Source organism: Acomys minous (assembly GCF_964271855.1).
Source record: "Acomys minous genome assembly, chromosome: 6".
NCBI lineage: Eukaryota > Metazoa > Chordata > Mammalia > Rodentia > Muridae > Acomys > Acomys minous.
Window position 1 is genome coordinate 6,068,167 of NC_140487.1, and position 25,465 is coordinate 6,093,631.

Here is a 25,465-nt window from a genome sequence, read left to right on the forward strand (position 1 = left end):
TCTAGGCAAAGGGACGGACGACCAAATTGGAAAGGAAAACTTTGTCAGACATGGAGGGCAAGTATGCATCAGACATTAGGTATGAAGAGATATTTTAAATGCATTCAATATACAAGCATTTGTTATTAATATGAAGCAAAACCATAGCGATTACTTGTTTATCACTACAATTCATGTGGTAAAATGTTTGCTTTATTTAACTGGCTGCTTATAACACAAATTAATAGGTCATCAATGTGTTAAACTATGTGATAGCATGGGACTTTTAATTAGTTCAAACTAGTTAGTTCAAACAAATTAGTACAACTGGATAGGTTGGTTCCATGCAGCCCATAATTGCATATATCACATAAAATGAAAGCTATTTGAAATAATGTATAGACTAGTTAGATTTAGTCAACTGACTGTTATTTAATGGAAAAACACCAAATGAATGGTGTAACTGAATGGCAGTTTTCCATTCTCCTTGGGATAATTGCAAGATGAGAAGGATTCCTTACAGTGGTCTGTCAGTCTCCATCTGTTGTGTTTGTGATTTGGGATTCTGGGACTAGAACACGGGGGTACAGAGGAAAGCCCCAGCCCTGCATGTTACCCACATTTCTGTGTTTGGTTGCATCACTCATTCTTAGCTTGTACTATGCATGGATCTGAACGGCATGGGATGAAAAACAAGGTGAAAGTTTGACTTGAAAGCAGAAGAAGATCAAACAAATTGCAAAAAGATAACTCGAACAAAATTACAGAATACATAGAGCAATCAGAACCATCTCAGAACCAGAGCCTCAGTGTGCCTGCCTCGTATACCACACACACTGAGTACACTTCCATGACAAGATCTTCAAGTTCCCAGATGTCATTTTTTTAAAATTTTGTTGTCTTTTGTTTTAACATCCCAGACTATGTGTCTTATAATTACACTTTTCTAACCCTTATCCATGAGCACCTCATATTATTTCCAAAGGATGAGGAGCACTACTGTTATAGAACTTCTTCCTGACCTTAACATAAAGATGGAATGTCTAAATATGATCATTACTTTACAACTGGATAGCTATATTTGCAGATAAGTCAGTTTCAATCAAGAACACAAAGCTGCCAAATGGCAGTTTATATTCATTTGAAAAAGAGCAGTAAGCTAAAGAAGTGAGAATCATATTACATTACATATCTGAAAAGAGATAATCATGGCATTTTGATAGTGTTTAAAAATTGTATTTATTAAATTTATTCAAATTAATTTTCACAGTTGGAAAAGAATCATACATCATATTCAAATACTGTTTGTTAATTTTATTTTAAAAATCATAATTTGTGAAATTCATAAAATTAAACTATAATAGGCATATGTGTGAGATAAATTAGATGGCTCAAATTTGCTGATTTATGTTTTAAGGTATTTTTTGACCTTGGGCTTTTCTTTCCACAGATTTTGACATATAATAAATACTCTCTAATATATTATGACATTCTCTAGTCATCTATGACTAAATAAGATATATGAAAGCTTAGTTGCTTAGACAACTCTTCAATGTATGGTCTTGGGCCATGACTAAGAAATCAGAGAAAGCATTCAGCACGGGCATACAAAGTCATAGATTAACATGAGACTTACCGCATATATTCATAAAATCCCTGCTCCCAATGTTCATCCAGACATGACAAAGTGAATTAAGTGTCCTCATATTAGCTTCCATACTCAGTTTGTTTTGAACATACTCAAGTTTTTTGTTATAATACATAGTTCAGTAAAACAAACAAGAATTTTAATGAACATTCCAGTCAGTTTAAAATCATTACCATTTTTATTTAATAATAGCCACATGATATTTATAAATAAAAGTATAATTTAGATTATATAACTATTTCTTTTTTTTTTTTTACCATGTATTAGTTGCGTAATTATTGATGGAGCTAAACTCTGTAGATAGCATTTACTTAGCTAATGAGATATTTAGTTATTTACAAAGAATATCCACCAGAGACCACTCAGGTTTTCAGTGTCATTATCTACCCAATAAAAGCTGAGCAGTCCCTCTGCATGCCTCACACAGAATTGGCTTTATGAAAGAGTAGTCTTAAAGATCTAAATCATTCATTATTCCATGTGAATACTAAGTACAAGCTGAGACTATCTTCCAAAGGCATGTATCCCAGACTTCACTTTCTAAATAGTGCAAATGACCTGAACACTGGCGCTTTCCACTAATGTCGGGAAAGCCAGATCCAACAAGCCACTGTGCAGAGGGTGGCAAGCCAGGACATTATGCTAACACATATGCCATGTGTGGTCAGATCTGCCTGTCCTTTCTCTCCTAATCAAACCTCTTTCCCTGAAGCTCAGGGGATCTCTGTTACCTGAAACTCCCTCAAACAAATCTTACCTGAAGGAGTTTCTCAGTGCCAGACTAGTGCCTAGCAAACGAAGGCAATCTTCGATTTAACTATCATTCTTTATAAAGCATGAATCTGAACTTGAGCTATGAAAGATGACATTGGCTACTGCATCATATCAGACTGCTACCATTGAACAAAACGGACAGAATTTAATAGTTTTCATTTTACAATTGTCCCAGAAGACAATCTATATAAATTTATTATAAAAAGCCTGCTATATAACACACACAGACACACACACACACAAGCCAACCACGTTGACCATTGGAAAGTGACTAGTGCCCATCTGTGCACTTGCCTGAATGTGAAATTCACATTTGGAATTCAAGCAGTTTACAGGGCAGAAAATATTCTTGACATGATCTTTCATCTCTGATAGTCTTTAGCCAACCATGAGTTTTTTTTCTTTTGAAATTATTGTTCCCTCTAAATGAAGCAGAGTCCTCCACATCCTGTTGTCACTAATCCCTTAATGGATTCAAGCTCTCCAGTTTCGTAGAATAATGTACCCTGAAACACTGAAGGCTAAGAATGCCACCACAGACACAGAGGTCCTCAGCTGAAGTAGGCAGTGGAAGGAATTGGCAGAAATGTGCTTATGAAAATTGTAGACAATTGTCTCTAATAAGGCATGCCAATTATCTAGGGAAAGTGTTCTACAAAGTGATGAGACAATGGTGACATGGAGATGGCCATCACATGATTAGGCCTATCATCACAGAAATGTTTTCAGGTTTACATACAGCTTTTTCATAGTGAGCAGATGTGGATGTTCAAAGCAGTGCTGAATTATTTGAATTCATATCACAGAATGTTTTTTTCCCCTCCCTCTCCTAATAAAAGCCCATATGGCCTCCATTGCTTTGTGTGTGCATGTGCGTATGTGTGTACGTGATGATATAAACACATGAATCACTGCGTGCAATGACTTTAGATTAAAGATCTCAATGCCAATTTCTTGCAGACTTTCCCAATCTTTCTAAATGGTTCCCATGCTTTATTGCCGTCATCTGTTTGGCTTTGCTGTAGGCTGTGATCTGGACGTGAGGTGAAGCGTCTGTCCTGTAACATCCTTCAGGGAAGGTGTTCCTGGTGACTGCCTGTGCAGAACTCTCCCTACAAAGGATGATGAGTGAATCCAGGGATTCTGGGTAAAAACTGGTTGGTGCAGGATCTATTCTCTTGGCCAATGCTGAATAAGACATTGCTTCCCGTTCTTTTTCTAAGTGTTGTTGGTACAGTCTGCAGAACGTGGAACACATGGAGGTTCTGTTGTTCTCTTCACCCAGGACTGAGAGCAGAAATGCCAAGTCAAGAAAAAAGTCATCCTCAATATCCCCCCACTCAGGGAAATTACCTATAGCTTCATTGGGTAACCAACATAAAAAAATATATACCAAGGCCCAAATCTGTCAAAGAGCTATAAAGGTGATTACGCAGACATAAATCTACATACTTATAGTTCACGTTAAAGATTTTTAACTGAACAACTGCAAGGATAGCAAAAATAAAATGATTTTTAGTCTATCAACGTAAAGTTAAAACTGCATCTATAATTCTTAGGTCTATATTAACACTAAAATATGATAGATGACTTGGTCATTACCCTTCTAGACAGCTGAACTAAGCAGTGTTTATATTTGGTAATGTAGTAGTAACAGGAATGATTATGTTTTCTACCCAAGGCCAAGTTCTCATTATTGTCAGAAATCAAATAAAAATTCTAGGAATTACTAAAGTTATTATTAAATTTTAAGAAACAATGAAAACTATTATTTTAAATCTTACTGAATAAAAGCAACTGATTCCAGGCTCACAAACATTTTATTAGGGAGTTAAAGTACATGTGTGCTTCATAAGAATGGAAACAAGTGTTGGGCTGTCTTGTGCTAAGATGGAAAATGCAACTTTCAAACACCAAATAATTTTCTACTAATGAATGTGATCTATGAACATGAAGGGAGCACATTAAAAAAAAAGGTGTGACATGGTGCATGTTCTCTAAAAATCAGCTAAGAATGACTAAATGAATACAAAAGAAGAAATTAAATTTAAGATTTTCTAAGTGGTAGATAGAAAGGTTTACGTGATTATATTTCAGTGCTCAAATCACAGAGAAGAGGTGGCTACAAAGGGAGGGGGAGGGGAGGGAAGAGGTTTCTGAACTTTAAAAAGAAAAATCTAACAAAACAAGGAAAAGAAAAGAAATTATAGTGTATGACCTCCTTAGGATATAAACTACCTTTTCTAGACTATTATGCTAAATGAGTATGTCTTGACGCCTTCACTATAAATTTCGAAATAGGTTCCCTTTCTGAGTGAGTATGAGCTTGCTGGCGAGAGCGCAGGTGGATGCTCCACTTTCTTCTGGGTAGTAGGAAAGAGTGTGATGATGAAGGATGGTTACTCGGTTGGGAGTAGCCAGCTCAGCTGATTGGCTGCCAGACTGGGCACAGCAGAAGGAAGACAATGTGGAGGTACCCATGGCAGTCAGAATGCTGATGATGAGGAAAAGAAACTAACCCTTCTCTGCGACCCTGGATTGCACCAGGTGAAAGGAAACTAAGGGCACAAATTACTGAAACATGATTTTTTTTCATGACCTGATAGGCATTCTGCAATAATTCTTAGGGAAATAATTTCAACAAATAGCATCAGAGGGCCAAATAATTGATATTTTATTAAAACACAAGCACATGTTGTTTTAAGTTATTAAGAAATTAATTGATTAAATTTCCTCTTGGCTTGTAATGTAAGGTGTCCATCATCAAATTTTTGAATATTTTAACTAGTCACAACAATTTTTAGTAACCAGAGAATTCTCTGTGTTGCTGCATCATTTATTTAAAAAGTAATCTATATTCTATACTCTGAGCCAAACATACAAAAAACCCTTTGCAGTACATTTCACAGTTATTAATCATTTTAATGAAATATATCTTTTCTGCAGTAACACTTCAAGTTAACTTTTTCGTCATTTGAGAATTTAGTAGAATGAGTTTTGACTACATTCAACCCTTCCCCCAACTCCTCCCAAATCCAACCACCTTCTCTACTCACTCAACTTTGTGTCCATTTTCTTTTTTTAACTTCTCAGGTCCAGTTTGTGTTGCCTATAAGTTCATGAATATGTGGTGTTCCATTAGGGCATGGTTGACCTACAAATGGCTGAACTCTCAAAGAAAACAGACTCTCCCTCTCCCAGAAGCTGCCTAGTGATGACAGTCCCTTGGTCAGGTGAGGACTTTCTGTCCTCCTTTCCTCTCTATGATGCTCTCCGGTCTGCGGCGTGTGATGCAGACACAGCCTCTGAGTTCATGTGAGGAGCTGCCTCGTTACTGTTGTCTTGTATTTACTCACTGCCTCTGGCTCTTACTCTCCTCTGGGGGAATCCCTGAGCCTTGGGAGGAGGGGATTGGCATGTATGTTCCATTTAGGGCTGTGAATTCCACAACTAACTATGATCTGCACCTTAAAGATATATATAGAAACGATTTCTGAGTTAACTATAAAAGGTAGAATAAGACTCCATCAATTGTCAGGAACAGATCCGGCCAAAACTGTAATACCTCTTACTAATGCTGAGATTATGTCATTATGTGACTAATGACAACTGTCAAAAGGCTTGTGAAGCATTGTACATCGAAGCAATGCAGAAGGGTCATCTCAGTGTCTGTGGGGTTCTATTTATATTCTTTCTAAACACCACAAGCCCTCTTGCATGTCTGTTTTTAGCAAAATACCACGTGCCCTCTCACAAGACAGCTTCCTGGAAAACATTGCATGACACAACTGAGTTTTTAAACAAACCAGAAACTTCCACTTCAAAGTGAAAAATACTTCACAGTAATAGTACATACACAGTAATAGTACAAGAGGAGTGGGGATAGGAGGAAGAGGGTGGGAGGGGCCAGGAAGAGAGGAGGGAGAGGTGGCTATGATCGGGGTGCAAAGTGAATATATAAATTAAAACTAAACTTAAAAAAAAATAGAAAAGAGACAGTGCATATTATACCTTTTAGGTGATCATTGAAAATAGGAATTTCATTTCTTGTTTTGAATCCCAAACAATGATAACAGTGCCTATAAAACCACATAATCACATGTTCTGACTTAAGTTCCTCTCTGCCTCTGCCCATCTCATGCCATTGCAAAGGTCAGAGCCGGGCAGGGAGAGGCATTCAAACAGACTTAGGCAACGAGACTCACCTTTAGCTACAACAACTCTCAGGCTCTATGACTCTACCTCCCTCATATGTGGTGAGCTAATGTGTGACACGGAGGGTTTCACATGGAACAAGAGGAGACGTGTGTAAGCGGTTACCACGAAGCGGAAAGCAAGCCCTCAGCACTATCTATTCCAATCAGGAGACACATACTGAAACAATGCAGACCCACAGAAGAGGAGCAGCCATCTTCAGACAAAGAGAAGAGACTTGCACACAAGAAATTTGCCCCTGTTCCAAGTGAGAGGCCTTGCCTGGTTTGTGCTTGCTTCCGCAGTTTCCAGGGACGGGCACATGGGTGACCCCACGTCTTGGGCATTTAGTTTCAGCTCATCTATTTATCTTCACCTTAGTCATGTTTCATACCGTCTTCTGGCTTCCGAACTTGACCCTGAGAATCAATACGGGCTTGACCCCTGTCTCTCAGGTTCCAATGCCTGCTCATGTATCCGGCTCTGCTCTAGTAAACGGCCACCTCACCTCTGCCCAGACTGTAGTCATGGCAGGAGCTACAGACTGGGCAGGAACAGGCTGCAGAAAATGGTCTGAGATCTCTTTCAAGAGCAGTCCACTCACTGATACTATAGTGCTTAAACGATTGAAGAGCTAATTCCCCAAGAACAGGTGATTATTGCCAGACAGAGCTTACACTCTAGCTTTCTCTTGTCTCGGGGTCCAAATGTGGTCTCTGAAAGTCCATAAAAGGTATCTTTTAATGCACCGCCTCTACTTTATGTTCTCTGAAGGGGCCAACCAAGCACCAGCTGGGAGCTGCTTCGTGGCTCTGGCTCAGAATTCTCCAGCTAAACAGGGTCCTTCCTCAGGCCTAGCAGGAAGGCCCTCCTTTTACTCAACCTCTCTATGCTCTGATTCCAAGGTGCTCCAAAATTCCAAAGAATCCAATGTTCCTCCCCTTCCTCCTCCTGGAGGGAAAAGAAGGTGGAGAGAGAAGGGAGGGAGAGAAGAAAACGATAGAGAGAGGAAAAGAAAAGGGGAGAGAAACAGGAAACTACCATTCTGTTCAAATGAAATCCAAACTTACAGTAACTTTAACAATAATAACACGACTTCCAATAACAGAAAACACATGAAGTCACAGTCAGGTGAATTTATGTTACATATATTCAGCACTGCATATAAAATACTGCACATAACAGATAGCAAAGCAAGAAAGATGCAGAGCATGTGTTTGGAGCTCTGCAACTCACACAGGAATACATCTCCCAGAATTAGACCGTAGATTAATGACAGAATATAAATATAATAATCAATGTGAGGCTGCATGTGAATGGCAGGGCCTGCTAGGACCTGCAGAGGGAGCACGCGATGTTTCCATCACTACTGGTTCTGTTCAGTGAAGGCCACTGATATTGAGGGTCTTTTAAAGTTAAGGAAATTTTTGTTATTTGTAGCAAAATAAGCAAGATGAAAGAGAAAAAAGAAAGCAGCACTGGAAAAAAAGAAAGAAAGAAAGAATGAAAGAAAGAAAGAAAGAAAGAAAGAAAGAAAGTGGTGCTGGAATAGGTATCATCTAGAAAGCCTTAACGTATAGCCCTGAGTCGAAGTGTTATGGCGGTAAGTCTACACACTGTACATCTTGGGGTTCCTGGCTTCTTTCTGTGTTATGTTGTTAGTTGCTCTGTTCCATGCTCCACTTTACTATTTTGTGTGCTGAGTGCATGTGTGCATATATGTGTGGTGTAGTGTAGCAAAAGTCTATGTACTTGTGTGTGTGTGTGTGTGTGTGTGTGTGTGCACATGTGTGTGTAGGTATGGGTGGGTGTGGACACACGCATAGGGAGGTATGAGCTTCATGTTTTCTGCTTTCTTCATTCACTTTCTGCCTTAGTTTTTAAAGACAGTGTCTCTCACTGAGCCTAGAGGTAGACTTACAGGCTGGAGACTTCCAGAATCCTCCTAGCTCTGCTAATGGGATCACAGGGCAAGCCGACGCACCTGGCTTCTTCTATAGATGCTTATGTAGACTCAGGTCCCCATGCGTCCATAGCAAGCACTTTATGAGCAAGGCCATCTCCCCAGCCCCTCCAGCTTGCTTCTTACTTGTAGGCTCTCTAGTATTCCTTCGCTTAAGGATAATTAACATCAAGTACTTGCTAAAAGTTCCCCAGGACTTTGGGGCAGATTGTAAGTAGGAATACTTCTCTTTGTAACAGATATTATTTGTTCTTAGCATCACATCCACCCTGTTCTAACATAGATTAACAAATCACCCAGTAGTGCTACTTGGGCAGATTTCTAAGTTCCCTCAAAAGGATCTATTTAAATTTATTTATTCCCCCATGACCCCGAAGCAATTGCAGTCATGTAAATGAATTTAGCACTGTGCTAGCATGGAAGACAGTAGTATTTTTAAATATTATTTAATATTATTTTTTAAGGTTAAAGTCAGGATTGAAAACAAACTTCCATTTCCTCTGTTCTAGAAAATATGGTTTGGGTGCAGCAGAGACGATATCTCCTGTATTTCTACCACAGCTCCCAAAATAGCAGATTACGAGACCTCCCAGAAATGCCTCCAACATCAGAACCACCTCCTGAAAATGGCGTGGTAGCATTTGGGGGCTGAGCAAACCTGAGTCGAGCTTCTGTGTAGTTCTTTAGAGTACACTCGGAGGTTTCTTCCTCATGGCCAAAGCAAGTCTTGTCTGAAGGGGATTCTTGTGAGTAGAATGTGACGCACAAGAGCTGCACACGGAACTAGGCTGAGCTGGTGTCTCCCTCTTTTGTGGGAGGACTGAGGCGTGCTTCTTTCTTGATAAATTTACACCTGGACATTTATTTATTTTTTTATTTCTAAAGTCTTTCCCCTAAACAATGAGTTTTAAAGTTTTAACATTTTTGTTGTTGTTGTTAAAAAACTTTAAAAAAAAAAAGTCACCTTTTCCTCCTCCCCTTGCCTTCGGGCTAACTTGAATATGGATCCCCAGGCTCTCAGCCCCCTTCCCTAGAGTCCACCTTTGTGAAAGCGTCAAATTCCAGGGAAAGTTCATGGTGCTGAGGAAAATTACTCTTGCTTACAAATGTCTGCTGCTGAGAAGCTCCGCCCAGAGACGCCTCTCCTCACCCTTGCTCTTCAGTACAGCGCTGATTCTTCTACCAGTCCCAAACTAAAGTTCTGTGGTTCTGGGTCTGAAGAGAGCGCCGAGGAAAAGGGACCGAACAAGGTCCACGCCAAGAAGCAGAAGGTGAGGACTGTATTCACTCTGGCCCAGCTGTGTGCCCTCAGGGACAGGTTTCAGAGGCAGAGGTACCCGAGCCTCCAGGAGATGCCGGAGCTCTCTGCCATTCAGAACTGTAGCTAGAAGCAGGCTAAGACCTGGGTCCAAACCCAAAGACTGAAACATAAGTGGTGGCAGGACGCCCAACGGCTGAAGACTGGCAACAGCGTGGCTCAGAAGGGCTCAGCTCAGTGGACGGTCGCACGGCCCGTTCCAGCTATCCTCGGGGCTATCTGGTGAACATCTGGAAGCCTTCCCATGTTGGGCAGCCAGACTTTGGACCAACCCAACTCGGAGCAACCAGTCCTGGACCAACCCAACTCGGAGCAACCAGGCCTGGATCACGCAGACTTAGTGTACTCAAGCCTGGAACAGCTAGACTCAGGATGTTTCCATTCCATAACTTCCGGGAGGACTTCCTGCAACCTTACACGCAGTTGCAGCAAAACTTCTCTGCCACTGGGGAAGCTGACGTGGAAGCCACTGGGGAAAGCCATGCCTATTTTAGCAACCCACAAGCCGGGGAATTATTCCTGAACTGCTCTGTGAATTCATTGGGTGGAGCGAAAGGATTGTACAATTCAGCGTAAAGTCAGGGCAGTGGCTGGATTCCTTCCCTTTTCCAGTGATTTCTATATTGTTTTTTAATTTTTATTATCATTACTTTTTGCTGTTTAGTTTTTTGAGACTGGCTGTCCTGGAACTAGTTCTGTAGACCAGGCTGGCCCTAAATTCACAGCTCATCCTGCCTCTGCCTCCCCAGTGCTGGGTTTGAAAGTGTGCACCATCACCACCTGGCTTATTGTTTTTGTTTTTATTCCTTTGGTGCCAAGCAAGCAAACTTAGGACTTTAAACATGCTGGGCACCCACACAACCACTGAGCTCTATTTGCAGCCCTGTATTGGTGCATGTGTCTTAGCTGTGTAACTTGTCCTTTTCTTTAGTGTTGTGTTGGAGAAGTGATTTAACTAAGGGCTTTGGAGACAATGCACCATGCCCTCTCCTTCCCCACATACTCACACCCTTCCCACCCTGACTCTGGATTGTCTTTTTCTTAGAAGCCTCAGTCTTGGTGTACATGGTGTGTACATGTGATTTGAGGAGTGGAGTTTAGCTGGAATCTGATCAAGGAGGTTTGAATAACTTGTCCTGCTTCGGAAATAGACATGGTGGCACTAGCTCTAGATCCAGTATGTTCGTGTATCTTTTAGAAGTAGAATCTAAAAGTGTAAAAAGTATGAAGATTCATTCAGATAGGGTGGTCACTCTAGAGGATGAGGAAGAAGGATCAGGAGTTTGAGGCTAGCCCAGACATAGAGTAAATTCAAGACCAGCCTCGACTATGTTTAAATAGTAAGGCAGCATCTCAACAGAATAAAACTAAAGCTTCGGCTGAAGGAGGACTTCCATCCTGGCCATTAGAAAACTTTACCTGTCCAGTGGGCTCTGTTGATTTCCTCCATCTCTTTGGAGTTTCACCAAGAACACTTCTGTGTTAATATCTGTAGGAAGATGTTTATGGGGGCTGGGTAGATGGCTCAGCAGTTAAGGGCACTGGCTCTTCTTCCAAAGGAGCCAGGTTCAATTCCCAGCACCCACATGGCAGCTTACAACTTTCCGTAACTCCAAGATCTGACACCCTCACACAGACATCCATGCAGCAGACACCAATGCACATAAAATAAAAATAAATAAAATAAAAAAGATAGATATTTATATTTGACTGCACCATAATAAACTAATGCCAGTTTGACTAATTTAAGTAAAATAATACACACAGAAAAAAGAGCTGCACATCTTCTTTGACATGCCACATGCTTCTGTGGTTTATTACTCTGTGGAAGTTCATATTTCTTTATACATTTGTAGCACCATTATCTGGTACTGTAGCACTTAAATGTGTCATCAAAGTTGTATATGCTGCATCTAATAAGATGTTACTCTCCTAGGAAAAGGTTTTATTCTTATGATTAAAATCAGATTTAGTGGGTCTATTATAATATCATAAGATGCTACAGGAAATAGCAGGAGCTTGAAACCTTTAGTTGTATGACAAAATAATGAAGTCACAAGTAGAAAAATTGACTTGTATACTACCATATCCCTCTGCATTTCTGTCCAATCACTTAGCAATTCTTGACCACTAACTCTTTTTCCCAGGAAGCAGCACTCATTGATTCTGTGTTGCCATGGAAAAGAGACAGGGAAAGCTGCTGAGTGTGGACCTGTGACGAGCAGGAGGACTAAGCCCATGGCATCCTGGGAAAGCTGCTGAGTGTGGACCTGTGACGAGCAAGAGGACTAAGTCCATGGTATGTTGGTGACTGATGGCCAAAAGGTTACACACAAGCCGAGCAGCCGACACTGTGCGCCACTGCTGCAGGAGAGAGGGACACACAGAAGGATGTAAAAGGACAAGCACCCACACTCCTGGGTACCCACACTCCTGGATACCCACACTCCTGAGTTCACTGTGAACCCCCACACTCCTGGACACTCACACTTCTGAGTTCACTGTGAACCCCCACACTCCTGGACACTCACACTTCTGAGTTCACTGTGAACCCCCACACTCCTGGACACTCACACTTCTGAGTTCACTGTGAACCCCCACACTCCTGGACACTCACACTTCTGAGTTCACTGTGAACCCCCACACTCCTGGATACTCACACTCCTGAGTTCACTGTGAACCCCCACACTCCTGGACACCCACACTCCCAAGTTCACTGTGAACCCCCACACTCCTGGACACTCACACTCCTGAGTTCACTGTGAACCCCCACACTCCTGGACACTCACACTCCTGAGTTCACTGTGAACCCCCACACTCCTGGACACTCACACTTCTGAGTTCACTGTGAACCCCCACACTCCTGGACACTCACACTCCTGAGTTCACTGTGAACCCCCACACTCCTGGACACCCACACTCCCAAGTTCACTGTGAACCCCCACACTCCTGGACACTCACACTCCTGAGTTCACTGTGAACCCCCACACTCCTGGACACCCACACTCCCAAGTTCACTGTGAACCCCCACACTCCTGGACACTCACACTCCTGAGTTCACTGTGAACCCCCACACTCCTGGACACTCACACTCCTGAGTTCACTGTGAACCCCCACACTCCTGGACACTCACACTTCTGAGTTCACTGTGAACCCCCACACTCCTGGACACCCACACTCCTGAGTTCACTGTGAACCCCCACACTCCTGGACACTCACACTCCTGAGTTCACTGTGAACCCTCACACTCCTGAGCTCACCATGGACACCCACACTCCTGAGAGCACCATGGCAGCAAGAAGCCTGAGACCAAGTGTCAACTTGAGCAACACAAGATTCTGGCTTTTCAGGAAAAACATAACAGATAACACATTTTCTGGTATAAAGATCAGTTCTTCCTGAGGTATATGCTAAAATGAACTATGCCAAACCAATTTCAAACCCTAATGCCTCCCAAAACTTTCTGTATCACCACTGAAGGTGATAGTGGTTAAAAGCAAAGGGCTTGGGAAGGAAGAAATTGAGAGCAAATTTAAATTCTTCCATCTCTCACTTGTGAGTTAATAGAAACTAAAGCATTAGCAATGTAAAACAACAATAGGGTCCATCCCAGTATTATAAAGATCATATAAAAATAATATTAAGTGAATATTTCAGAGATTGTTACGATCACGAGATTATTAACCAAGCTGTTTTCTCCCCTCATATAGGAAATACATATTATTATGAAGTAAGTCTCTGACAAGTTAAAGTTTCAAGTATTTGCCAATGGAAGGCAAAGAGGTCATAAGTAAGAAGTGGAAAACGTCTCACAGCACAAAGCCTGTTTCTCTACGCTCAGAAAAATATCTACTTTATTTTAGTAGAATTACAAGGCATTTATCTTTCAGTAACTGGCCTCACTTCATTTCATATAATGTTCTTAGGAGTCATTGGTGCCACAGCAAATGTTAAATGTACTCTTGTAAAGTTTGAATGAAATTCCGCTGCATGCAAATGCTACAGTTTCTCTGTTCATTCATCATCTGTGAACTCTTAGGCTGTTTTCATCTCTTGAAAAATGGTTCAGTGGTTGATGGAGATTTGGGGAGAAAAGCACGTGAGTTGATATTTTCTGAGAGTTTCTGAAATTCAAGATGAAAAAGCTCTATAAACACCCTGTACATAGCATGCTTATAGTGAACAGTACTATACTACATAATTAGAATTTTTAAAAGGTATGCTTTATGCAATGTGTTTTTAGCAACACATTTTAAAATCCTGTTTTATTACAATCACATAATTATTGATAGTAATATACTCTTCAAATATATGTGTCATTAATTGTGACTATTCAAAAATCTATTATAAATTTTATTGATCTGATAATCATTAAAGACATCTACAACTAAGCAGTCAAAGGAAGAATCAAGTTTAATTGATAAAAAAGGCTCAACAGTTGACTTCTTTTAGAAAGTATAGAACACGTAGTGAGTAGAAGTCAAATAAAGAGCAGAAGATGGTGGTACCAGCCTTCCAAGTACACCTGCAGTGTGGTATGTGTCTGAGGATGATGGGAAGGAACGCACCAGGAAGGCACAAAGATGCTAAGACAAGCTTTCTTTGAGATTTACCTGGCCAGAGGAAGGACCTAGTGGTTCTTTCTTGTTGTTGTTTTTTGAAGAATTTTTGCTTAGTCTTAGGTAAAGACATTAGGTTGCCATCACCTCTTTATAGTATCCTCTTGGGCAGCGGCTCTGAACCTGTGGGTCACTACTTCTTTGAGGTGTAGAATGACCCTTTTACAGTGAGCGCCAAAGACCATTGAAAAACACAAGTACTTACACTATAATCCATAACAGCAGCAAAATCACAGTTATAAAATAGCATTGAAAATGATTTGTGGTTGGGGATCACCACAACACAGGACACTGTATTAAAGGGCTGCAGCATCAGGAATATTGAGAACCTATGAGTCTTACGTCAACCTGTGTCATCTCAAAGGCTCTCAAATTATTTTCTGAGGCAAAGAAATCTTTACTTTTGAGATCAAGAGTACGCAGCACTAGAAGATAGATAAAAATGTACCAGACTACAACAAAACTACATCCCCGTTGCTCTCCCACCACATATGAAGCACCAGAATGCCTGCCCTCTCATCATTTATGTTTGCTTTAAAGCACGACATGTTCACATTTCTCTCAATGAGCATATAAATGCCCTGTTTTGTGTCTTTGCTATTGTTTTTGGTTTTTTGAAGGTAAGTAGTCAGCAAGAATTGTAACTAAACTGGGTGGTGGTGGTGCACACCTTTAATCCCAGCACTTGGAGGCAGAGACAGACATATCTCTGTGAGTTCGAGGCCCACCCCCCACCTCCCAGTCTACAGAGTGAGTTCCAGGACAACCAGAGCTACACAGTGAAACCCTGTCTCACTCTCTAGCCCCCCCCCCCCCGAAGAATTTTAACTACAGGATTAATCCACTATGGACTTTCTTGGTGTTCCCATTCTCTCAAATAAGTAGAGTTCAGATATCTGTCACCAAAGCGATAAAACTATTATTATCCATATCTGAAGGGGAAATCAGGATGGACAAACTGGAGGGAAATACGAAGGAAACAGGTAATGGTTATTTCCCCCATTAAATTCCATTGTTTTCATCCAGTGTCTATTTTCGTAAGACACTTGCTATTTTAGATAATAAAAAAAATAACACTTTGCCTCTTCAGATATTTGAACCTCAAAATAAAAGAATTCACAAAAGATAGGAACAATATATGCAAATGATGTCCCCGGAAAACATGGTTTGCTTCTGTCTTCTACATTTAAAGGGAGATTAGCATTTAAAGTGGAAGTGGGACTCTCAGCCAAGAGCTATTATACATTCAGAGTATCTCTTAGTTCTAAAGTCTACTCATGTTCAGAGCCATAGATTAAACTAGTTTTAAAATTACATATGAGAGAAACAAGGAACATAAATATCCACCTCATAGCATCAACTGACACCTGCTTTCCAGTGTGTCTTGACAATCTTAGTCAATGTTTTAGAGATATAAGTGCTACTGTAGTCAAATGATTTGTTTAACAATTTATTCTGGGCGGTAATTAGAATTTACAATGAGGACACTGAACTTACGAAGTATTGGACCACAGTCTCATTGTCAGTCAACATTTATTAGCCCTGGGAATATGGCCAAGTTATGCAAAATGTTTTTCCTCATTCTCTTCTAAGTCTGGGTTCCTCAGTCATAGCACTGAGTGAGGGAAAAGAAGAGTCATAACATATGAGTTATCATGTTAGTTGGCATATGTGAACATGCAGGAGATTTTGGTGAAGAAATTATTAATCAGACACTTTATAGGCCAGTGAATATGTAGGAGTAGAGAGATGTTCGTTAACACATGTGGGCATGAAAAAAAATGGGTTAGATTACAGCTGCCCCTATTCTATAGCAACAGACGTTAGCTAGGCAACTGGCCATATTGAATAGATACCAAATTCTGGTGAAGGGAGGGAGCAGCTTCTGCACCGTGCCTTTGAAGGAAAGATGCATGCCCTCTTGTTTTTCATTAGATGGGATGCTGATGTGGCTGCGAACTATGTAGAATGTTTGGGCAAGGATAATGCTGCAGAGACAGGAGAACACCATATAGACAGGTCTCGGCTTTCTACACTGTGATGTTTAAACCATCTTCACTGAGTGCAGGAACATGGCCAACCAACGTGGACTCAGAAAGAGCGGGGGTTCCCTTGTCTGCGCCATACAGTTGAGATCTCTTCAGCATGCAGTCAATCTGCACTCTAATTGCCAAGCAATAAAGCAAATAAAAATTATAATGTCTGCCAACATGACAGAGCTTTTCACTTTATTTTAAGTCCAAACAGCAGACAACCAGCCATTTGTATAAAAGCAACTGGAGAAGGAATGAATGAGGCTGCAGATGACTAAGGGATTGGCGAAAACTGTAGAGAGTGGATGGCAAGTCTGAGGGACAAAAATGGAAAATTATGAATGACATCATCTGACTTATATCTTAGCAGTCTCAGTCCGGCTCACAGGTGAAGCAAGGCAAGGAAACCAGTTGAGTGGGAAGCTAGTGTGAGGAAGTACGTGAAGAACAGTGGGGGATGGGCTGTGGGGATGACTGCTCAGGGGATGCCCCCCTCCCCCCCACCGGCTGATAGATTAACAAGGGCAGTGAAAGAATTGTTGGTGTCCCTAAGTTGCTTGGCTTGGGAGAGAAATCAACAGATCAAATTGAAGTCTGTTTAATATTTAAATGATATTAGTACGGTGTTTGGGTAAGAGTTCTGGCCTACAGATATAAATCCTGGAGACACCAGTGCAGAAATATAAGAATGAGACAAACGGGTGAGTGTTCAAACAGAGCAGCCTATATTAGCCAGCTTTCCAATACTGCAACAGGTGATCAGTCTGAAAGAAAGAAAGGGAAAAAAAGAAAGAAAGAAAGGCATACTTTGATGCACAGTTTGAAAGGTTTCAGAACATGGTCAACTGACTCCATGGTGTCAGCTTGTAGCCCATCAGTGGGCATGGGAAAGGCAGGAAGAACATGGCAGGCCACACTGATATCCTCATGACAAGGGGAAGAAAACAAGAGGAGGAGCAAGAGCTGAAAGTCTGTCTATCACCTGTAAGGACACGCCCCCAATAACCTAACTTTCTGCCATTATACCTAACCTCCAGAAAAGTTCTATCACTTCCCAACGGTGCATATTTGGGGGATCAAGCCTTTAACACACAGGCCTTTGGGCATCAGTTGGGATCCAAACTATAGAACAGCCCAAAGCATGAGCTTTGGGGGCTGTAATGAGAGAACTCAGGTTATAAGAAGAAAGCAGGAGGCTGAGAGATGGCAGAGAGGTGGAAGGAAGGTGGGCCGCTGCCGTACATTACGTCTCGGAAGTCAGGAGTACAAGGCATCTCCAGAACTGCAGTTACAACTGTGGCTTAGCTTAGTGATGAGAGGGAGCACTGCCCACCATGTGTGATGAGAGGGAGCACTACCTGTCACATGTGATGAGGAGGGAGCACTACCTGCCACATGTGATGAGGAGGGAGCACTGCCCACCACATGTGATGAGAGGGAGCACTGCCCACCACGTGTGATGAGAGGGAGCACTACCCGCCATGTGTGATGGGAGGGAGCACTGCCTGCCACATGTAACATTGTTAAGGGCTCTGCCAGGAAGGATTAGGAGAGAGGGTTTTGCAGTGATGGAAGCAGATTCTTGTTTACTGCAGGCTCAGGAAGGAGAGAAAATACAGACGCTAACTGTGGAAAATTCTACCTAAAAGGTTAGCAGTGTATGAATGGCCAGAAATGTGGCAGAGGCCAGGAGAAGAATATTGCTCCATTTCATTGTTCTGTGTTTGTGCATATCCATGCGTGAGTGTGGACATGTGTATACCACAGCGTGTGCACATCTTGACTTGCGAATGGAAGTCAGGGGACAGCCTTGGGTGTTAGTTCTCGCTTTATACCTTGCTTGAGACAGATGGTCACCACTTGTTGTGGCAAACTCTGGACTAACTGACCCACAGGCTTCAGGAGATTCTCCTTGCTCCACCCACCGCGCCCATCTCTCTGTAAGAAGGCAATGGCGACAGGCACATACCAGCACATGTGGTTTTGCATGGGTGTTTTGAATCCACACTCCAATCCCCATGTTTGCATGGCAAGTGTTTTATCCTCAGAAACATCTCCCAAGCCCAGAGGAAAATATTTGTTTTAATGAAGCTAGGTCAGCATGTTAAAAAGAAAATCATTAGCATTATCAAATACTAAGCTAGAAACCTGAAAGGAAGCATCCAGCTTTGGTTACAAATGGACATAATGCGCAGACAAAAAGAATCCTGCATGTGGAGAGCTGCTTCTCCTGTGGGACCATGCAGTTCGTTTTGCTGCAGTTTGACAGTGAAAACACCCTTGCTATACTCTCTGCTACTGAATAGTTGCTTCTCCTTTTGATGAGAAGATCACTCATTAGCAAATACTTCTAGAAACAGACTATTTGTAATTTTATAACTGATGTTCCTAAGGTCTCTGAAGTGTAATTAAGTGGAGGTTTTTTCTCACCCCCCCCCATACTGAATGCTTAAGTGGGGTTTTACTTTACATAACTAAAAAGCTAAATTCTTCAAAAACAGAATGAAAATATTCATTCCCTAAAAGCTAGTGTCAAACTCACCAAATTAATTCCCGTGCTCATGATTTCAAAGCTTCAATAATTTAATTCATTCCCTATGTCATGGTGTCTCAAAGTAGTTGCTGTTGTTTTCTGTTTTGTTTTGTTTTTGAGACACAGCTTTTTCCACACAAAGTCCCACAGAAACCTTGATCATTGCATGTAGATATTAGGCAATTTTTTATTAGCACAAATACTGCTGCTTTTAGTGGCTATTTAATGAATAGTGGCTTTTAAACTTTTAATCACCTAGTTACTATTCTATCAAGCACATCTCTTCCATTAAGCAATCTGATTTGGGGTTTTACATCTGTGTATTGTAATTATTTCCCTGAGATGTGTGATTTCCTCTTAATTTATATTCCTTAAGATTGCAATGGTTGCATCTGAACACATTAAAACCTACATTTCAAGTTCTTAAATCTCCTGCAATTCACAATCAGTCCAATTCATCCTGAGTTAAAAATAGTTTTTTCCCATTGTAATTATGTGTTCTAGAATATTCTCCACTTGCCCATGAGCCTCATAACTATTAAGTTACTTTTACGAACAGAACACTGATTTCTTTAGTATTCTACTAAACATTTGCACCATCTTGCTGGATTTCTATTTGCAGCCGTAGCGACCTCTTTAGCTCTGCTAGAGACACGATGCCAGCAGGTTGGAGAAAGGGATATGAGGAGACACAAAGTGTGTGCTTTGAGGATGTCTCTCAGAGCCCCCAAATGGAGCTGGTCACAGCTGTGCTATTTGCACTTTTTAAAGACTTGGAAATGTCAACAACTCCAGTCCCCTGTTCCACAGGAAATAATTTTTGCTCTATAAATCTCCTATGCTGCTTTAAAAATATTTAAGTACAGACCCAGGACGTGATGTGGACAATACCACTATTGAGAGCTGCAGGTAACCCATGGGCGTGAGACACACAGCACTTTCTCCAAGCTTGAATCAAACAGGATCTCACATATCTCTGATCTTGTTCCTGGGAAAAAGGGATAAAAAGAGCCTGAGAGAAATGCTCTTGGCTGGTGCTGACTGGGATGTGGGAGGGATGAAGAGGTGTTAGTGAGAGGGATCCGGTAACGTTTTGTTTCATTAAAACCCTGGCTTGACAGGAAACATAGGGGGAACTTACCCAAAGAAATGGTGCATCCGCTGCGCAGGCCAAAAAGTAGATTCTCCCACCGCTACGTAGAATAAAGAAACTTATAGTACTCTTTCTCTCAGGTTTCTGGCCACAGCCATCTTTCTTCCCTTCTTCTGCATTCACTATTGTATTCTATTCCAATCGCTTAATTTTCTTTTTTTAAAGTCTGAATGCCAAGAGTAAAAGCCCTTAGGAAGTTGTCCATGATTGTGTGCCAATTCGGTTCAAAATCTATATAGACTCTTGGACCTGTTAACATCAGAATGTGATTTGATTGACCCACTTTTAGTTTACCTTTTGAAAAATTGGGAGAATTGAGTGAAGTTGAGGGTGCAGTGAATTCTAATTCCTGATGCTAAAAATGGATCCCGAGTTCCTTAGTCTGCTAAAGAGAGGCCTAGATGAGTTGACATGGAGGGACCATCTCTACCTAGACTGTATTAGATTTCCAGTCTTCAGTATGATTGTTCTGGAAGGAATATCACTCATAGAGACTGCAGAGATACACTGGGTAATTACTACAAGGCAAGAGGTCCTTATAGTCCAGTGGGTGCACATCTTGACATTAGTTTCCTCAAGAGAAAGCAAACTGTGGAAACCACTGGAAACAGAATGAATGCTGTGTCCTGAGGGAGGCTGTGTCCTGAGGGAGCAGTGTCCTGAGGGAGCAGTGTCCTGAGGGAGCAGTGTCCTGAGGGAGGCAGTGTCCTGAGGGAGCAGTGGTGTTATGGAAGGTTATGTAGAGGACAAAGCTAGAGATTCAAGAGGACAAAAGGCAGAGCGAGGGGGAAAGAGCAATGTGTGAGGACTGGAGAAAAGTGAGAGAAGTAATCCAAGTTGTTCAGCTTTTAAATACCTGAAATGCCCTGAGAAGTACATCACGGGACATCAAAACCTACATGAACCTATGTGTCCTTCCCAGTGACAGCTAGTGTAAACACAAAATCTTACTCAATATTTCCTCAGAGGTTTCTGTGGTTGGAAACGCTGGCAAACCTCACTGTGTTTCACTGCTGAGGCCGGTTGCAACAATTTCCTTCGTAAACTTACAGCGGCAATACTATGAAGGCACAAAGTCCTCCTAGGACATGAGTCCCTTAAGGTATTCCCACATCCATTGCTACACACTTGCAAAGAAAAAAAAGTCTTTAATGTTGGTCTTCGGAAAACAATGGCTTACGTCAAGAACCTAAGATGGATGTTCACTGGCTTGTGTGCCTCTCGTAGGCTGCTAGCAGGCAGACGTGTGCCTATCTTCATGGCTCTGAGTTGGTTGTGTTCCCTACAGTGGGACTTTCCATCTGTTTTGGTTAATTATTATGAATTTCTGGGATTTTCAAGTGAGTGAACAGCGACATACATAATATGTGTGAAACCTTTTCATTTCTTGTTTTTGGGTTCATACAAGAACCTCGTGAGGGATAGATAACTGATGGAGATTTCAGCTCCAGTCTAAAAATTCTAAGTTTACATGTGCACGTTAGTACTTTCTCACGGAAAGCTCAGAGTTCAGCCTCGTAGGGGGCAGTAGTCAAGCATAATTACTTTCACACAAAAAGTCTGTGTCCATCTACCCTTGATGACCTAATTTCTATTGGTCTTCTCAAGCAGGGCAGTCACCCAAACAAATCTCCAGCAGTCTGCACGTTTTTGCCCCCATGTATCTATAAGTGAAAACTTCCTGCACAGAGGAACCCTTTGCATCAGAAGTACCAACCCCCCTCCTCAGGAAATGCCTTAGCATCTGTGATTCCAGCAGAGAGACTAATCGCGTGAGCAGTTCATCTTTGCTCACCTGCATGCCATCAAGTCTAACAAAATTCAAAAATATGTAAATGCGGAAAGATCCCTACCTTCCAATTTGCAGATGCTGCAGGATTTTAACTTTTGAGTGTAGAAACAGAGGATGTTGAAATTAGCTGTGCCAGTGAGTGAACCAGAAGGCTGTCACACAGTTATCTTGCCATAGGGAGAGAGGTTTGTATAAAATCTAGAATTCATTGAGGAGCATGCAAGCATTTTGTGTTGTGATTGATTCTGCCAAGAATACTGAACAGTTAGAAAGTGATGAAAGATTAGTAAGAAAATGAGTTGGGATCACTGTCAAGACAGAGGCAACTCTGAGCACTTTCTGGTGGGAGAGACGGAGGCCAGATTGTGCTCTGTCTTATAGGATTTTAGGGCAGCATGCCCAAGCCACTCGTGCCTATTTAAATGTGATTTCACTTTTCATGAAATCCATTCAACAGACAGCATTGCTATCAGTGTTCAGACGTTTCTAGAAAAGCCTAAAATTAGAGATTTACTGACTGGCTCTTTAACATCGCAGCACATAGAGTTGACCTCTGAGACAGTGGCAGCTCCCTCTGTCAACAGTTTGGCCTCATGCTAGAAACGTCTAATTGTACAAATCGTGTGACATGTTCCTAGCATTAGATATGGAACAGGATGTACATGAAGAGGGTTTTAATGTATACATTTATTTGAATGGTTTCTTAGCTGAGAACTAGATACATTTCAGAGTAAAGCTGCAAAACTCAGTGAACTTCTGCTCAAGAACTTGAGTAAATAATCTACAGTCTAAAATTAATAATTAAAGTTTTTTCTGTTTTTTTCTTTCTGTTCCTTTCTTTTGTTGTTTGTTTGTTTGTTTGTTTGTTTGTTGAGACAAGGTCTTGCAATACAGCCTTGTCTGGCCTGGAGCTGACTATGTAGACCAGGCTGGTCTCAAATCCATAACTATCTGCCTGCCACAGAAAAGACACAGAGGGACACAATAGAAGCTTACGTTAGGAAACGAAACAGCAAACCGTCTCGTCTTGTACAAAAGGAAGGGAAAGGGGCTGCTTTCCCTAGTCACATGATTTTTAAAGGTATATTCACATCTTTATTTTAACTCTCCTTTTTCTGACTTTATCCCACCGGATTATAGTTCATATCTATAACCAGATTAACCCCTCAAAAAGGAAAATATTGATTGAAGACCAAGCATAGTGATGAGCCCACTGTAGTCCCTCAGTGAGCACTTACTGAATCAAGTTTCACTTATCTAACTGGGCCTGGCTTCTGTGGAGAGGAGCGCAGTGACACAGGTCACTGGGGACAATGGGCATCCTTCTTGTCTTTCTTCACTCTTGGGTGCAGGAAAGAAGCAGAATCAGAAATGTCCAGGTATGAGCTGGAGAGGTTGCTCAGAAGTTGAGAGTCCTTGCTGCAGTTTCAGAGGGAGAGTTTGGTCCCCAGCATCCACTTCAGGCAGCTCACAACTGCCTGTTACTCTACTCAACTCAGGGAATCTGACTCCATCCTCTGGCTGCCATACACATGGATATGAGTACCATAATTTCACACAGGTATCCAGGTGCACATATAAATGAAAATAGTAAAGGTAAATTATTTTGGAAAATCAAAATGTATGCTAGAATTAATCTGAGTCATTTTCATAAAAGAGCTATTATTTTAATACTTAAAATAAAACATTTTCCATTTTGAGCAATAAGAAAAATACATATGTATTTATGCCTATTTATATAAACACATGTTTATAAATTCTAATTAATTTATGCTTGAGTACCTATGCCTATATAACCATAGATTTATAATATACTTGTTTAAATGTAAAACATGATTATTATGTGCCACTTTCCCATTATGAAATTCATCAAAAACAAAACTGCCCAGAAACAAACATATGTTATATACGGTCAATAAATTGTAATAGATTTTAACTTTGCAATCAAATCCTACATAGCACAATATACCATATTTTTCATTATACGTGGGAAACTGTCCTTACATTTTCACTACATATGGAAAAACTAGACTTACATTTTGGTTTTGTTGTTACCTTCTTCCTTTTCTAAGCTACACAATTCCCCAGTTTACTACTTTATGTAGTGTAAATATGTTTTAAAGGGACACACAGTAAGTAACAAAATTCTATTGTGTTGTTCCTTCATTAACAGTACATCGACCTTGATGTGCAAGTGTGAAGACTCAGACTTTGAATTCCCCAAATCTAGGTGAAAGCTTGGCATGAAAACACATATCTGTAATCCCCGATTTCCTACAGCAAGAGAGTAGGTGAGTAGGGGAGGGGAGGGGAGGCGGAGGCAGGAGAATTCACAGCAGTTTGTGGACCAGCCAGACTGGATCACGCAGGAAGAAACAACAGCAACAAAGATAACTCAGTCTCAAACACAGTGGACAGCAGGGAATGCTACCCTGGGTTGTCCTCCAACATCCCACACAAGACATGGCAAGCACACACTTAGGCATGTGAGCGCTCGCCCTCGCCCTCTCTCTCGCCCCATCCTCTCTCCCTCTTTCTCCCCTCCCTCCCTCCCTCCCGTCTCCCCTCCCTCCCTCCCTCCCTCTCAAGAAAAAATTTCAAAGCAAAATCAAGGAAGCCTAGTTTACCAATTGTTTCCTGCTTTTACTGTGAAGCCTGCACTGTAAGCAATTTCCAGAGACACTAGTTTATGAGAGGTGACTATGATATACTTAAGATCACATGAATGCATGGATAATTAAGAAAGCACTTGTACCAGCATCCTGCTACCTGCAACATTGCTGGCGCGTGCGTGTTCAGCATGGAGAGGACACACACACAAGGGTGTTTGAAGTTGATGAAGGGAACAGTGCTGAGGTGGACGCTGAGATCAACCTAACGCTACCAAACAGTTCAGCTCCTTTCACCCCTGAAAGATGCTTGTTTTGGTAAAGTACTGACTATGATCTCTACAGGCAGCACCAGCTGCTATGATTGCTGCCCAAGTCATTGAGTTAATCAGTTTGGAGGAATGTCTCACTTCAATGTGTAGGACTCATTTTCACAAACTTAGTTTTACTATTCAATCAATACATTAGTTCATGCTGACGCCCTCACTTTCTCTCTCTTTGCTTCCAAATTGTCAGCTCCTGCTGAACCGTGCGTGTTTGCTGCCTGTACATTTCCCTCCTGGATATTTCTCTGACTCTGTGTTCACCTTCCCTGGGCAGACACTCCCACGAGGATCAGGAATACCTGGTTCTCATCCAATGAGATCACATGCTACCAAATGCACCAATTATATTTAAATCAAGTGAAGTGATGTATTTGAAAGAGCTTTTTAGGCTTTAAAACAGTGCAAGAGGATGGTATGGTTCTGCCTCACTCTGAGTCACCAACCAAATTTCCACAGCAACATCATTGAAACAGCCTGGTTCCCATCTCACTGTGCTGCTCTTACCCTTTTCTGAACCCTGAGTT

General features: G+C 41.4%; 1 protein-coding gene and 1 pseudogene across 10 annotated transcripts in view; one reads left to right on the forward strand and one right to left on the reverse strand.

Moving 5' to 3' along the window:
* Positions 1–25,465, reverse strand: part of PTPRZ1 (protein tyrosine phosphatase receptor type Z1) — a 184,648-nt gene that overhangs the window by 149,002 nt on the left and 10,181 nt on the right. The gene's annotated exons all lie outside the window — the stretch shown is intronic.
* On the forward strand, positions 9,629–11,158 carry LOC311599744 (homeobox protein NANOG-like; annotated as a pseudogene). The gene has a single exon. The product of its transcript is annotated as a homeobox protein NANOG-like (transcript).